The sequence below is a fragment of the Dendrobates tinctorius genome, unplaced genomic scaffold (assembly GCF_039654945.1).
Source record: "Dendrobates tinctorius isolate UK_male_01 unplaced genomic scaffold, ASM3965494v1 ptg000102l, whole genome shotgun sequence".
Taxonomy (NCBI): Eukaryota; Metazoa; Chordata; class Amphibia; order Anura; family Dendrobatidae; genus Dendrobates; species Dendrobates tinctorius.
In genome coordinates this window covers 38,946,476-38,961,176 of record NW_027361770.1, presented here as the reverse complement: position 1 = coordinate 38,961,176, position 14,701 = coordinate 38,946,476, and positions in this window count along the sequence as shown.

The following is a 14,701-nucleotide window of genomic DNA, read 5'->3' as shown; positions in this document are numbered from 1 at the left end:
GCCAGAGACAAGTTAATGCGTGCCAAGGTCAAAACCGAAAGATACAAGAGGTACAGTGAACTGAGACGTAGGTGTAGTCAAGTCGAAGCCAGAAGTCAAAAAGCCAGAACGAGCAGTGGGGTATAATAGAGACAAACTGTAATGGAGTAACAATAGCCAAGCCAGGAGGTCAGAACCGAAGATGACAATAGTACCAAAACGTGAGACAGAACAGAGTGAGCGGACAGACCAGGTCATACAAGGGAGGCAATCAAGCAATGCAGTATACACGCACACCAGGGGGTCAGATACACAGACAGAACAACAGTATAACTGACAGAGAATCTTAACCAGAAAGAGGTATATATGTCCCTCCCAGATCCAAAAAGAGGCACACAACATTAACCCCATGATGGCAGGCATGGAACCCCATCCGTAACTATGACACTCACTACACTCATCAAGATAGTGTTAAACTAGAAGAAGAGGGGATCGGAAGAAAAACAATAGACTCAAACATGAAGCCAGAAAATATACTGATGAATGCTATGAGGTGCGGCAAAGAAGACCAAAGACAACATACTCGGATGGGAGGTAAGAGAATTTCTAAAGCAATTCACAGGTAGGAGATTGGAACAAAACAAAATCCTCTAAACTGCATGCTCGCAAATGCCAGAAGCCTGACAAGCAAGATGGAAGAACTTGAAGCATAATATCTACAGGTAACTATGACATAGTGGGAATAACCAAGACATGGTTAAATGAAAGATATAACTGGGCAGTTAACTTACAGGGTTACACTTACAGTCTGTTTAGAAAGGAGGAGGGTTTGTCTTTATGTAAAGTCTTGTCTAACATTCACTTTAAGGGAAGATATTAGCGAAGGGAATGAGGATGTTGAGTCCATATGGGTCGAAATACATGGAAGGAAAAATAATAAAATTCTCATTGGAGTCTGTTACAAACCCCCAAACATAACAGAAATCATGGCAAGTCTTCTACTAAGGCAGAGAGATGAAGCTGCAACCCATAATGAGGTCCTTGTTATGGGGGACTTTAACTACCTGGATATTAACTGGGAAACAGAGACCTGCGAAATCCATAAAGGCAACAGATTTTTGCCAATAACCAAGAAAAATTATCTTTTACAATTGGTGCAGAATCCAACCAGAGGAGTAACACTTTTAGACCTAATACTATCTAATAGACCTGACAGACTAACAAATCAGCAGGTCGTTGGGCATCTAGGAAATAGCGACCACAATATTGTACAGTTTCACTTGTCTTTTGCTAGGGGGACTTGTCAGGGAATCACAAAACACTGAACTTTAGGAAGGCAAAGTTTGACCAGCTTAGAGATGCCCTTAATCTGGGACAATGTCCTCAGAAATAAGAATACAGATAATAAATGGGAAATGTTTAAGAACATCCTAAATAGGCACTGTAAGAGGTTTATACCTTGTGGGAATAAAATGAAATGAAATAGGAAATGTGGCTAAACAAAGAAGTAAGAGGGGCAATTAACAGAAAAAAGAAAGCATTTAAACTACTAAAGCAGGATGGCACTGTTGAAGCTCTAAAAAACTATAGGGAGAAAAACACTTTATCTAAAAAACTAATTAAAGCTGCCAAAAAGGAAACAGAGAGGCACATTGCTCAGGAGAGTAAAATTAATCCCAAACTGTTCTTCAACTATATCAATAGTAAAAGAATCATAAGTGAAAGTGTAGGCCCCTTAAAAAATTGTGAGTAAAGAATGGTTGTAGATGACGAGGAAAAAGCTAATATATTAAACACCTTTTTCTCCATGGTATTCATGGTGGAAAATGAAATGCTAGGTGAAATGCTGAGAGATAAGCAAAACCCTATATTAAGGGTCACCAATCTAACCCAAGAAGAGGTGCGAAACTAAATAAGCTAAATAAGATTAAAATAGATAAATCTCCGGGTCCGGATGGCATACACCCATGAGTACCAAGAGAACTAAGTAATGTAATAGACAAGCCATTAATTCTTATATTTAGAGACTCTATAGTGACGGGGTCTGTTCCACAGGACTGGCGCATAGCAAATGTGGTACAAATATTCAAAAATGGCAACAAGCCAGGCGCAATAGCCTGATGTCAGTTCTCGGGCAGCGTGCACTGCGCATGCCCGAGAACTCTTGTCACAGCGCAGGGGCCTGCATTCAAAACAGGAGGAGGCAGCGATGCACAGGGCCATCATGCGGACAGATGGTGGGCGGCGCCGAGACACCGGACAGGCATGATGGACGGATGGTAGGTGGCTGATAGAGGGGGACACATCATACCTGTGGGACACATTACAGGTATGAGGAGCTATTTATAAAAGTCGATATTTCAGTGTTACTAGGGGTCAGCAAAAGAAGACCACGTTCACAGAATGCAGCCTTAGTGGTGCTGAAGGTGGCTCTTTAACTGATAAAAGCCCTGGGGGGGTGACAGGTACCCTTTAAGACCCTGTCAGAGACACCTCTGACAATATATTATCAAAAATGATCAAAAACCAATAATCCAACATCAGACATTGTGAGTAATTGAGGACACTTCCATACATATTAAAATGTTAACCAATCGTGCTGAAATCAATGGCTATGGCTGTCATTTATAACCTAACAGCCCAAGAAAAGTTGCCTGAAATATTCCCACATACATATAAATAGGTTTTAGAAATTCTAGGATTTTGTTTTGTGGAGTGATTAAACCAAATTAGGCCTATGGATCAGCGTCAAGTCTGGAGGATACAGAATGAAGATTACATTGAAAGGAACACCCCTTCAACAGTGAAGCACAATGGTAGCTTAGGCGTGCTTTGCTGCTTTGCCTGCTGGCAAAGTAATTTGTGTATTGCAAGATTGTACTTTCCAATAGGAGAATGATCCCAAAACTTTGCCAAGGTTAGTGTCATGATCCAGTGTTGGATCTGGCGGTATTAAAAGCACAAAGTGAACTTTTTTTACTTTGGTTAAGTTCAAAGGTGTTTTGACTGTCCCCGGTGGTGGTTGTGGTATTGCACTTTGGGTTTTTGTGCACTTAATTAGGTATCAGGTGTGACACCCTATAAAGGTGTGCTAGAGGTGTGCAATCACTGCCTGTGATATTGTGAGAGTGTGTTCACTCTGTTTTTGGAGAGCCTGGATGAAGGATGGAGCTGGTGAGGAGTCCTGCGCAGCTTAGCCAGGGGGGATGTGTTTCAGCTATGGTGTCTGGACGAAGGGCTGGCATGGTGTGGTGGAGTCGCAGTGATGGTGTCAGCGGGAAGTGTCTGCATGGGCTGGTGGAGTGGCGACTATGGAGAGTGGCACTCACCATGTGGGACTTGGCCGCTGAGCTGGACTCAAGCATGCTCGACTTCGTGTCAGCAGCTGAACTCATCTTTGGGACTCTGGTTCTAAGCAGCTGCAACTGGTGTTGGACTCTGCTCCAAGGCTGCACTAAGGTGAAGGATCCTGTTATGGTGATGGATCCAGGTGGAGGAGAAGATGCACTCAGGTGGAGGGCTCTGTTGCTAGGAGCGCACGCAACAGAGCAAAGCTAAGTGGTGTTTCCCCTGTATTGTCTCTTTCCTCATGTGTGTTATTAGTGCAGTGGTGGGATTAGTCTCCGCACCGACCCATTCCCTATTGAGGGTTTAGGATCAGGGCGAGCTAGGGCGTTGAGGTACGCGTGCGGCGCCCGGTGCGAAACCGGCATAGGGAATGTTAGGAGTGCAGGGACACTGGCTCAGGGGAGCTTAGGAGGTCTCCATGTCCCCATTCCCTATCGCAGGGCCCACCATTGTTAAAGTTTCCCAGGTTCCCCCTTTATTATTTGATTATTGTATGTATAACGTGTAATACCTAAATTCGCCAGGTGGAGGCGGCGTATCCACCTGCACGTTTTTATTATTTAAATGTGCCCCACTGGAGGCGGTGTATCCAGGGTCACGTGTGTTATGGGTTCGCCTTGCGGCATCATCTGCGTCCTGACACACGTGATCATGACATTATCACAGGCCTTACAGTTTTTTTTTCTGGTGAGCTTTGGCCATGTGGAGACCTGTGGTAATTGCTGCCGGGCCTCACTGAGGTGCAGTGGGGAGCGGCAAGGTGTGTTAGAGCCGCTGCAGCAGCAGTTATCAGGGTCTGGGGCCTCTGCTCAGATAACCAGAGAGAAAAAAAATGGCGGCTGCGGTCTGGCAAAAGCCCCTAGAGTCGCTGCTGGGGAGCGGGACTTGCTCTCGCACGGGGAGGTACCCAGGCAGGTGGGAGGAATGGTGCCCCACGGAGCTGCCTGGTATTCCCCGAGGTGAAGGGGTACATCCCTGTGGTGAGCAGACTAGGTGTGTAGTCGCTGCTGGGGAGCGGGACTTGCTCTTACAGGGGACGCACCCAGGCAGGTGGGAGGAATGGTGCCCCACGGAGCTGCCTGGTATTCCCCGAGGTGAAGGGGTACGTCCCTGTAGTGAGCAGATTGGTGAATAGTCCGCGGGGCTCATGCCAAATCTTCGATGCCGCCCCTCCTGGTCGTGTGGAGGCGACCAGCGAGTATATATATTTTCCTCCATATTCCTGCGGCTATGGTACTAAAACCCCCTAGAGTCGCTGCTGGGGAGCGGGACTGGTTCATGCATGCGGGCGCACCCAGGCAGGTGGGAGGAATGGTGCCCCACGGAGCTGCCTGGTATTCCCCGAGGTGAAGGGGTACGCCCCTGTGGTGAGCTGACTGGTGTGATAGTCCGTGGGGTTTATGCCATATCTTCTATGCCATCGAAGAAGCCGCCCTCCTGGTCGTGTGGAGGTGACCAGCGAGAGTATATTTCCTCCATTTCCCGGTCCCCTTCTCCTCCTGGTGTGTGCAGCAGGTGTGCTGCGGGGGAGTAGGGACAAATCTCAACCCTCGCCATTAAACCAACCCTGGGAGGCGCAGACCTCATGGTGAAGAGGGTTGGAGGGTGGTGATCCCTTGGTGAATAGCGGGGGTGTGAGTGTGGTGACACAGGGGGACGCCTCTGTGATCAGGTCCTGAATGAGTTCACCAGTTATGACAAACGAATGTATGCAATAAACGTTCAGGTCCGGACCTGTGTGTGAACGAGCATGTATGGGTGCCACCAAAAAACATCTTGGAAATGTGTTGTGGAGTCTGATCAGCTCTTAGCATACATACACATACATAATCTCGTTCCCCAGGTCGGCGCTGTGGAGATGAGTGGTGCCTCCAAAATGAACTTTATTGCCATTACCAGCGGTGCGTTTGTCATAAACCTGAAGTGTCAGGTAATGGTGGGGTGAACTCAGGGTCTGGGCGTCCCCGCTGTAGGTGTTTCCCTAATGAGGGGTGGTCTTGAGGGTCCAGAGGCCCCTCATTAAGGAGGGGGTACTGTCATGATCCAGTGTTGGATCTGGCGGTATTAAAAGCACAAAGTGAACTTTTTTTACTTTGGTTAAGTTCAAAGGTGTTTTGACTGTCCCCGGTGGTGGTTGTGGTATTGCATTTTGAGTTTTTGTGCACTTAATTAGGTATCAGGTGTGACACCCTATAAAGGTGTGCTAGAGGTGTGCAATCACTGCCTGTGATATTGTGAGAGTGTGTTCACTCTGTTTTTGGAGAGCCTGGATGAAGGATGGAGCTGGTGAGGAGTCCTGCGCAGCTTAGCCAGGGGGGATGTGTTTCAGCTATGGTGTCTGGAGGAAGGGCTGGCATGGCGTGGTGGAGTCGCAGTGATGGTGTCAGCGGGAAGTGTCTGCATGGGCTGGTGGAGTGGCGACTATGGAGAGTGGCACTCACCATGTGGGACTTGGCCGCTGAGCTGGACTCAAGCATGCTCGACTTCGTGTCAGCAGCTGAACTCATCCTTGGGACTCTGGTTCTAAGCAGCTGCAACTGGTGTTGGACTCTGCTCCAAGGCTGCACTAAGGTGAAGGATCCTGTTATGGTGATGGATCCAGGTGGAGGAGAAGATGCACTCAGGTGGAGGGCTCTGTTGCTAGGAGCGCACGCAACAGAGCAAAGCTAAGTGGTGTTTCCCCTGTATTGTCTCTTTCCTCATGTGTGTTATTAGTGCAGTGGTGGGATTAGTCTCCGCACCGACCCATTCCCTAGTGAGGGTTTAGGTTCAGGGCGAGCTAGGGCGTTGAGGTACGCGTGCGGCGCCCGGTGCGAAACCGGCATAGGGAATGTTAGGAGTGCAGGGACACTGGCTCAGGGGAGCTTAGGAGGTCTCCATGTCACCATTCCCTATCGCAGGGCCCACCATTGTTAAAGTTTCCCAGGTTCCCCCTTTATTATTTGATTATTGTATGTATAACGTGTAATACCTAAATTCGCCAGGTGGAGGCGGCGTATCCACCTGCACGTTTTTATTACTTAAATGCGCCCCACTGGAGGCGGTGTATCCAGGGTCACGTGTGTTATGGGTTCGCCTTGCGGCATCATCTGCGTCCTGACACACGTGATCATGACAGTTAGCTTGCAGAAGATGTACTGGAAGATTCTAGAGCCGCTGTCACAGTCACTTGACAAGGTCCTCAGAAAGAATATTTGGTAGAATTTGAAGAAGATAATTGCAGTATGCAAACCCAAGAATACTAATGAGCTACATGCTATTGCCCATGAGGAATGGGCTAATATTCCACAGGAACATTGCCATATACTGATGTCTGTCTGTGCATCTCATATTTAGCAGGTCATAGCAGCCAAAGGGTGCTTTACTAAGTACTGAAAGCCTTTGTCATGAAAGAGATTAATAGTTCTGATGCTGCAGTAGTCAAAAAGTGGCATTTTGTTGAGATCACAGGTTATGTTAGCTGTGTTGAGCTACTGTAAAGGGTTGGCTTTTGAAGATAAGTTATCACATATCCACAGGATAAGTGATATCTCATATCTTATAGATGATCCCAGTTATTGCACACCACAGATTGGCATAATGGGGCACTTTTATCCCTTAGAATGGAGCAACAGTGCACACGCACAATCACTGATCCATTCATTTTCTTTGGCGATGCCAGAAAAAACAAGTGCTGCATTTGGCTGTCCCACAGAGAATGAATAGTGAGATGGTGGTAACTTCTCTTCAGCAGACAACACCCTTAATTTGTTCTTGTTTAATTCATTTAATACAAACAGCAGACACTTTGTACATTTTTCTAATTTTTTGAAATGAGGGTTAAATAATTTTAATTGCAAATAGAGATGAGCGGATCTTTTGAAATTCAAAATCTCCAGCTTAACCAAACTTTCCCCAAAGCCCAGTAAAGACATGTATAATGCCCTGAGGTTTCCTGAAGTGAATTCCTATTGAGCTCTATAATATAAACACAGCTTTATTAAAGGTTTAGCTGGATACCTAAATGTCCTTTATAAATATCTATTTTTACACCATATGCAGTTTAGTTATTAGCTTTATTATAAAATACCCTATACTTTTCAATATCCATCAGATCTCTAATTTTGTTTTTATACTACACTGTCCATGATGTTTCGATTGAGAGGACTCTCAAACGAGACATCATCAGGAGTCTGAGGCTGCACTCATTTCCCTACAACATGCATCTGCAGTACCTCGTTATGGCCACTATACAGTTCATGGGCTGTGGAGTTCCACTCCACAGCTGAGAACATACGGCCATTGCCAGAACCGAGAACAGCTAATTAGCGGGGTGCCGGATGTTGAAATCCCACCAGTCTAATCAGTGGCGTACACCAAAATGACTGAAGGTCCAATTGAATTCTAATTGAGTTCACACTTCCCCACAAAAAATATTTGTTGTATCTCTCAACTATTATAAACAGAAAGAGGGACATCTATTATGGCAAGTACACAGTAATTATGCCTCTATTGAAACCCCAAAGACCCTATAATAGCCACTATATACTTTCATAGCCAATATAGAGTATGATGCTCCCAAAATGCCCACCCATACACACACATACACACACAGAGTATAATATCCCTCAATGAATGCCCCCAAATAATTTCACACCACAGTCCCAACACAGCTTTCCCACTGTGCACCCAACACAGCATAAAACTCCCATGTCAAGATGTCCCTAAAATGCCTCCTCCCAAATGAGGATGTCCCCATAGGTCACACACAATATTATTGTCCACACACAGAATGATGGCCTATCAGTATGATGGCCACAACTCAGTTTGATGACCCCCATTCTGCATGATATCCCCACTGTAAATTCTCCCACAGCTGACACTCAATCAATCACACTCCAACGTCTCCACCATGGCTAAGACCAAAGAGCTGTATAAGGACCAAAGGGACAAAATTGTAAACCTGCACAAAGCTGGAATGAGCTACAGGAAAATACGCAAGCAGCTGTCAGGAACACCACACTGCACTTGCTCACTGAGCCAGTGCGCGTGTCCTGAGTAAAACAAACTGTGCCCAAAGATACCTGTGGTGAAGATGCATGCTTCAGACAAACAGGACCTGAAGCACGTGACTGCTGGGGGCGTGGCTTAAGCTCCAGAGAGCTAGGAGCTGTAGGAAAACTCCTAGAAGGGTAACTACAGGGCAATGTTACCAAGGGGCATAGACAGGGACGTAAACCAGATCAGGCCGGGGTCAAAGCAAAAGATAACTTGACAATACCAAAGGATAAGACAGAACGGATAGTCAGGACGTAGCAATAGACCTGTAAACCAGAATGGGCAATAGACGGTACAATAGGGACAAACTGTATCGGAGTAACAATAGCCAGGGGGTCAAAACCGGAGAAGACAATAGTACCAAAACGTGAGACAGAGAACAGAGTGAGGGGACAAACCAGATCATACACTGGAGGCAATCAAGCAATGAAATATACACAAACACCAGGGGGTCAGACACACAGCCAGAACAGCAGTATAGCTAACAGGGAATCCTAGTCTGGAGTGAGTATAAATACTCCTCCCAGATCCAACAGGAGGCCAGCAAAAGTTAACCCTGAGAGAGCAGGACATTAACCATGTCCTATATCATGACAGTACCCTCCTCTTAATGGGGGGCTACTGAACCCCCAGGCTTCTCAGGGTATCTGACATGAAAAGCCAGCAACAGTCGATCAGCGTGCACTGAACTGGCCGGAACCCATGACCTATCCTCAATGGAATATCCCTTCCAATGAATAAGGTACTGAAGTCTCTGGCGCACCCACCATGAATCAATGATGCACCCTACCTCATACTCCAGTTGACCCTCTACCAATACTGGTGGAACAACTGATGAGGGATCTCCTCTAACTGTCCCCACAGATTTTAATAGGGACCTGTGGAAAACATTAGATATTTTGAAGGAGGTGGGCAACTGTAATCTGTAGGCCACTGGGTTGATTACTTCTACAGTCTTGTAAGGGGCAATAAATTTGGGGACCAACTTCATAGAGGGTATCTTAAGTTTGATGTTATGAGTGGACAGCCAGACTTTTTCACCCACTGTTAACGCAGGACCCGACCCCTTCCTCCTGTCCGCAAAATGTTTATACTTCTTCTGGGCTTTGGAGATGTTCCCCTGCACCTCCCTCAAGAGGGATTTTAACTGTTGCACTATTCCCTCTGCACCAGGGCAACCTGAACCATACGGGAAAATTCCCCAAACTGCGAAACAAACCCATAATTGACCTGATAGGGAGATTTTCCGGTAGACTGATTAATACAACAGTTGAATGCAAATTCTGCCATGGCTAATACCTCACACCAGTCTTCCTGTCTGTAGGAGGCCAGGCATCTCAAAATCTGTTCCAATGACTGGTTGGTGCGTTCAGTTTGTCCATTGGATTCCGGGTGATAGGCAGAGGAGAATGACAATGTGACCCCCAACTTCTTACAAAATGCTCTCCAAAACCTGGCCACAAATTGCACACCCCTGTTCGACACCATGTTCACAAGCACTCCATGCAACCAAACTATGTGCTGTATAAACAAGCGGGCCAAGGTTTCAGCAGATGCTAACGCAGGTAATGGCACAAAGTGGACTTGCTTAGAAAATCTATCAACCACTAGCCATACCACTTAGTTGCCCTTGGAAGATGGAAGATTAGTGATAAAGTCCATGGACAGGTGTGTCCATAGTTTATCCGAAATTGGCAAAGGCACCAATTCCCCGGCCGTCTGGACCTGAGAGCTTTTAGAGCGAGCGCACACCCCACAAGTATTTACAAACCTTTTGATAACAGTACCCATAGAGGGCCACCAAAAACTCCTAGCTACTGCCCCCCCGGTAGCTGCAATACCAGGATGTGCACTTAACACAGAATCATGAAATTCTTGAAGGAGTGTGAGATGGAATTGTCCGGGTACAAACAATTTACCTGGGGGAGTATTCCTGGGAGCTTGTGCTTCCACAATCTCTCTCTGTAACTCAGAGGAGACTTCAGCTGGAGGAAGGAGGTTCTGGAGGGGACACAGAATCAAAACTTCAGGATAAGGCATCCGCCTTTACATTTTTAGACCCTGTTCGGAACGTGATGGTAAAATGAAATCGAGAAAAAAAAAGTGCCCACGGAGCCTGTCTGAGGGTCAATCTCTTATCGGACTCGATATAGGCCAGGTTTTTATGATCAGTGATGACCGTAATGGGATGAGCGGCCCCCTCCAAAAACTGCCTCATTCTTCGAAGGCCAGTTTAACCACTAACAACTCCCTGTTGCCGACATCATAGTTTCTCTCGGCCGAAGAGAACTTCTTAGAGAAAAAGGCACAGGGTTTGAGGTTAGTCAGGGTAGAGGGGCCCTGTGACACTACTTCCCCCACCCCCACCTCTGAAGCATCGACCTCCATGATAAAAGGTCTTGACGAATCGGGTTGTACCAATACAGGGGCTGTAGTAAAACATTTCTTTAATGTAAGGAAGAAATTTTTTGCGGCCACGTACCAATTTTTTTACATCTGCCCCTTTAAGAGTGAGGTCCGTCAAGGGTTTCACCACCTGCGAGAACCCTTTAAAGAACTTCATATAATAGTTAGCGAAGCCCAGAAATCGCTGCAACCCCTTCAGATCATGAGGCTGCACCCAATCTGTATTGGCCTGAACCTTCCCTGGATCCATGCAGAACCCCTCCCCAGATACAATTACACCCAGAAAAGATAGTTCTTGCATAAAAAATGAGCACTTCTCCAGCTTAGTGTACAAATGGTTCTCCCGGAGTCTTATAAGAACCGTACGTAGATGGTGTAGGTGTTACTGACTGTCCTCAGAGTATATAAAGATGTCATCCAGGTAAATGACTACATAACGCCCAATCAAGTCAGAAAAAACCACATTAATGAAGTTCTGGAAAAAAAAAAGGAGCGTTAGTGAGGCCGAAGGGCATAATCAGGTTTTCAAACAGCCTCTCAGTTGTCAGGAATGCTGTTTTCCACTCGTCCCCCTCCCAGATCCTTATAAGGTTATAAGCCCCTGGTAGATCGAGCTTAGAAAACCATTTGGCCCCCATGAGTTGTTGCATAGATCAGGAATCAACAGGAGAGGGTACGTGTTCTTAACAGTAATTTTGTGTTAGGCGTCAGGTTTCTGCATCTGCTCTGCAGGAATCCAGAGTCTCACATTCTGCGGTCTCCAGCTGTCTATCTCCCGCAGAGGAGATTGCTTTGCAGCAGATCGCTCCAGAGACTAAGTCCCTCTGTTCTCCTACTGGGCATGCTCACGAGACGATCTCTCATTGGAGATTGGGAGTCATGTGCCCAGGTCCTGCTACAGATCTCATTGGTCCATCTCAGAGATCTGGAAGCTTCCGGAAGGTCCCGGCTATAAAAAGCACGCATGACCGTTCGGCCATGCGCTAGTATAGTCTCTAGTTGCTACTGTGTGAATGATGATGGATGGATGAACCTGCGAATGACTCATTAAGATCCCCGCCCTCTGATATTACGAATGTGTACAGGGACTTAGATTAGAGTCAGCACCAGCGTGTGGCAAGCCTCAAGCCACTACAGCATCATCCACAGTACTAGCGTCCGACATTGCGCCTGCTTCCATGCTTTGTCGACTAGCGGCAGTGTCCTACGCCGCGCTGCAGTTGCAGCCCTCTTTGGCGTCCGCAGTAGCGATGCCGCACGCACGGTAGGTCTAGACGGACGCAGCTCCTCTGCATTGGGTCCTGCTCCTGTGACCAGATACCGTGTGTGCATTTCCCTGAGACCTGTGACACTAACAGGCTCAGCCTTTTGTATGTTTATGTTACAGCGCCTCTGTGAGTTAGCAGAGTCCGCTTTGAGCACTTTGGGTGAAGTTGAACCCGTGCGCATTATACCGCGATATAGCATGTCTGCCATTACTCAGCAGCAGTTATAACACCTTCTGCACGATGGACCCCGAGCGGTGAACGCACTTTATTATTTATTTATTTAGTGCGTTCCGCCGTTCCTAACATTATCCTAGCGCCAGGGTCTGGCTAGTAATGGCAGATCAGCAGCAACTCCTACAGTACATTCGGCAGCTAGAGGGCCGGTTGGCTACTCTTGAGAGTGCTGTCTCAGCTGCGAAGTCTACTGAGGCAGCTGTACAGGCAATCGCAGAGGCGGTTTCACCTATGTCCACGTCCTCCCCTGCGCCGACAGTTTCCCGCCTCCCGTTGCCCGATAAATTTTCTGGCTACTGTGCCTCCTGTAGGGGTTTCGTGAGCCAGTGCTCTATCCAGCTTGAGTTACTGGCTGCGCGATTCCCTATGGAACGGGCTAAGGTGGGGTTTATTGTTTCCCTACTGTCAGGCAGGGCGGTGGAGTGGGCTACGCCACTATGGGAGCGTGGTGACCCAGAGGTTCGGACCGCTGCTCAGTTCTTAGCATCTATCAAGCAGGTCTTCCTGGGACCATGGGTCGCGCATGATACCTCTCTTCAGCTACTTGCACTAACTCAGGGATCTCTCTCGGTTAGCTAGTATGCTGGTCGTTTTCGGACACTGGCTTCCGAGCTGGAGTGGTTTGATAAGCCCTCATCCCTGTGTTTTGGAGAGGTTTAGCAGAGCATGTTAAGGATACTCTGTCTACCAGAGAGGTTCCAGTAAGTCTGGAGGAGTTGATTGCAATTGCCACCCTCATTGATCTCCGTTTTTCGGAGCGCGGGCTGGAGCGTGCTCAAACCAGACAGAAGGTTACTTCAGCTCCCAACCTTTTTGAACCTCCAGAATTACCAGAGCCAGAGTGTTCACTCCCAGAGCCCATGAAGGTGTCTCGCGCCAGCCTTGAGGCGCGTCCGGCACTAAGTTCCACTCACAGTTACCACTGTCAGCACTCTGTTCCCCAGGATAATGGGGCCCCACAATGGCCAAACTCTGTGCCGCCGGGCAAGACCTTTGTCCCCCCTCGCCTTTGGCCGAAGGTTCTCACGTGGGCACACGCGTCCAGGGCGGGTGTTCACTGTGGCTACATGCAGACCACAAAACTTCTGCACAGGGCTCAGGACACTAAAAAATATATTTGGGCATGTGCCTCTTGTGCTCGGAATAGCTTCCTTAAACAGAGAGTGAAGACGCCCGTCAACACACTGCGGCGTTCCACTTCAACTTCTGCTCCTGGCGTTTTATCCGCTCCCATTGTCTCCCACTTGTCACTTCTTAAACCTGGCGATCATGCCGCCTCTGATACCTTCCACGTGTCCCGGTTTTAAGTGTCACCTGCCGGGACACCAGACTTGCCTTCGGACGAGTCTGAGGCCTATGCCTCTGATGGGCACAAGGTGGTGGATTGGAAGGCTCAGAGGAGAGGGGGCCCTAGGAGGGGGGGTAATGTTAGGCATCAGGTTTCTGCATCTGCTCTGCAGGAATCCAGAGCCTCACATTCTGTGGTCTCCTGCTGTCTATCTCCCGCAGAGGAGATTGCTTTGCAGCAGATTGCTCCAGAGACTAAATCCCTCTGTTCTCCTACTGGGCATGCTCACGAGACGATCTCTCATTGGAGATCGGGAGTCATGTGCCAAGGTCTTGCTCCAGATCTCATTGGTCCATCTCGGAGATCTGGAAGCTTCCGGAAGGTCCCGGCTATAAAAAGCGCGCATGACCGTTCGGCCATGCACTTGTATAGTCTCTAGTTGCTACTGTGTGAATGATGATGGATGTATGAACCTGTGAATGACTCAATAAGATCCCCTCCCTCTGATATTATGAATGTGCACAGGGACTTAGATTAGAGTCAGCGCCAGCGTGTGGCAAGCCTCAAGCCACTACAGCATCATCCACAGTGATAGCGTCCGACATTGCGCCTGCTTCCTTGCTTTGTCGACTAGCGCCAGTGTCCTACGCCGCGCTGCAGTTGCAGCCCTCTTTGGCATCCGCAGTAGCGATGCCGCACGCACGGTAGGTCTAAACAGACGCAGCTCCTCTGCCTTGGGTCCTGCTCCTGTGACCAGATACCGTGTGTGCATTTACCTGAGACCTGTGACACTAACAGGCTCAGCCTTTTGTATGTTTATGTTACAGCGCCTCTGTGAGTTAGCAGAGTCCGCTTTGAGCACTTTGGGTGAAGTTGAACCCGTGCGCATTATACCGCGATATAGCATGTCTGCCATTACTCAGCAGCAGTTATAACACCTTCTGCACGATGGACCCCGAGCGGTGAACGCACTTTATTATTTATTTATTTAGTGCGTTCCGCCGTTCCTAACATTTTGTTCAGCTCCCGAAAGTCGAGGCATGATCGCAACCCGCCATCTTTTTTCTTTACAAAGAAAAACCCCGCTGCCACGGGTGAGACCGAGGGCCGAATATGCCCCTTACGAAGGTACTCTTTGATG